Here is a 2,736-nt window from a genome sequence, read left to right as displayed (position 1 = left end):
GTGTGATGACAACAGGACAACAGGACAGTGTAGTAGAGACGTGTGCTGACAACAGGACAGTGTAGTAGAGACGTGTGATGACAACAGGACAGTGTAGTAGAGACGTGTGCTGACAACAGGACAGTGTAGTAGAGACGTGTGATGACAACAGGACAGTGTAGTAGAGACGTGTGATGACAACAGGACAACAGGACAGTGTAGTAGAGACGTGTGATGACAACAGGACAGTGTAGTAGAGACTTGTGATGACAACAGGACAACAGGACAGTGTAGTAGAGACGTGTGCTGACAACAGGACAGTGTAGTAGAGACGTGTGCTGACAACAGGACAGGGTAGTAGAGACGTGTGCTGACAACAGGACAGTGTAGTAGAGACGTGTGCTGACAACAGGACAGCAGGACAACAGGACAGTGTAGTAGAGACGTGTGCTGACAACTGAACAGTGTAGTAGAGACGTGTGCTGACAACAGGACAGCAGGACAACAGGACAGTGTAGTAGAGACGTGTGCTGACAACAGGACAGTGTAGTAGAGACGTGTGATGACAACAGGACAGTGTAGTAGAGACGTGTGATGACAACAGGACAGTGTAGTAGAGACGCGTGCTGACAACAGGACAACAGGACAGTGTAGTAGAGACGTGTGCTGACAACAGGACAGTGTAGTAGAGACGTGCTGACAACAGGACAGTGTAGTAGAGACGTGTGATGACAACAGGACAACAGGACAGTGTAGTAGAGACGTGTGATGACAACAGGACAACAGGACAGTGTAGTAGAGACGTGTGATGACAACAGGACAACAGGACAGTGTAGTAGAGACATGTGCTGACAACAGGACAGTGTAGTAGAGACGTGTGCTGACAACAGGACAGTGTAGTAGAGACGTGTGCTGACAACAGGACAGTGTAGTAGAGACGTGTGATGACAACAGGACAGTGTAGTAGAGACGTGTGATGACAACAGGACAACAGGACAGTGTAGTAGAGACGTGTGCTGACAACAGGACAGTGTAGTAGAGACGTGTGATGACAACAGGACAGTGTAGTAGAGACGTGTGCTGACAACAGGACAGTGTAGTAGAGACGTGTGCTGACAACAGGACAGTGTAGTAGAGACGTGTGCTGACAACAGGACAGTGTAGTAGAGACGTGTGATGACAACAGGACAGTGTAGTAGAGACGTGTGATGACAACAGGACAGTGTAGTAGAGACGTGTGCTGACAACAGGACAGTGTAGTAGAGACGTGTGATGACAACAGGACAGTGTAGTAGAGACGTGTGATGACAACAGGACAGTGTAGTAGAGACGTGTGCTGACAACAGGACAGTGTAGTAGAGACGTGTGATGACAACAGGACAGTGTAGTAGAGACGTGTGATGACAACAGGACAACAGGACAGTGTAGTAGAGACGTGTGCTGACAACAGGACAGTGTAGTAGAGACGTGTGATGACAACAGGACAGTGTAGTAGAGACGTGTGCTGACAACAGGACAGTGTAGTAGAGACGTGTGATGACAACAGGACAGTGTAGTAGAGACGTGTGATGACAACAGGACAACAGGACAGTGTAGTAGAGACGTGTGATGACAACAGGACAGTGTAGTAGAGACTTGTGATGACAACAGGACAACAGGACAGTGTAGTAGAGACGTGTGCTGACAACAGGACAGTGTAGTAGAGACGTGTGCTGACAACAGGACAGGGTAGTAGAGACGTGTGCTGACAACAGGACAGTGTAGTAGAGACGTGTGATGACAACAGGACAGTGTAGTATAGACATGTGCTGACAACAGGACAGTGTAGTAGAGACGTGTGCTGACAACAGAACAGTGTAGTAGAGACGTGTGCTGACAACAGGACAGTGTAGTAGAGACGTGTGATGACAACAGGACAGTGTAGTAGAGACGTGTGATGACAACAGGACAACAGGACAGTGTAGTAGAGACGTGTGATGACAACAGGACAGTGTAGTAGAGACGTGTGATGACAACAGGACAACAGGACAGTGTAGTAGAGACGTGTGCTGACAACAGGACAGTGTAGTAGAGACGTGTGCTGACAACAGAACAGTGTAGTAGAGACGTGTGATGACAACAGGACAGTGTAGTAGAGACGTGTGATGACAACAGGACAACAGGACAGTGTAGTAGAGACGTGTGATGACAACAGGACAACAGGACAGTGGGTTTCAATCCAATACAGAACACTACACAGACCATGTATGATCAACACACTGGTCTCCGTCATTGTCAACGTTTGCAGTTCTACAAGTCTCTGTTGATTAAATGTGTTTGATAAACGACTGTACTATTATTAATGTCAGAAGATAAGAGGTTATTCCAGCACAATACCCAGGTGATCCTCTATTCTGTAATGGATCAGTCCACTATGTCCCCTGCTAGGTGATTCTCTATTCTGTATTGGATCAGTCCACTACGTCCCCTGCTAGGTGATTCTCTATTCTGTATTGGATTAGTCCACTATGTCCCCTGCTAGGTGATTCTCTATTCTGTATTGGATCAGTCCACTACGTCCCCTGCTAGGTGATTCTCTATTCTGTATTGGATCAGTCCACTATGTCCCCTGCTAGGTGATTCTCTATTCTGTATTGGATCAGTCCACTATGTCCCCTGCTAGGTGATTCTCTATTCTGTATTGGATCAGTCCACTATGTCCCCTGCTAGGTGATTCTCTATTCTATATTGGATCAGTCCACTACGTCCCCTACTAGG

The sequence above is a fragment of the Oncorhynchus mykiss genome, chromosome 13 (assembly GCF_013265735.2).
Source record: "Oncorhynchus mykiss isolate Arlee chromosome 13, USDA_OmykA_1.1, whole genome shotgun sequence".
Taxonomy (NCBI): domain Eukaryota; kingdom Metazoa; phylum Chordata; class Actinopteri; order Salmoniformes; family Salmonidae; genus Oncorhynchus; species Oncorhynchus mykiss.
The sequence above is the reverse complement of the archived record's forward strand: the minus strand, read 5'-3'. Positions refer to the sequence as shown.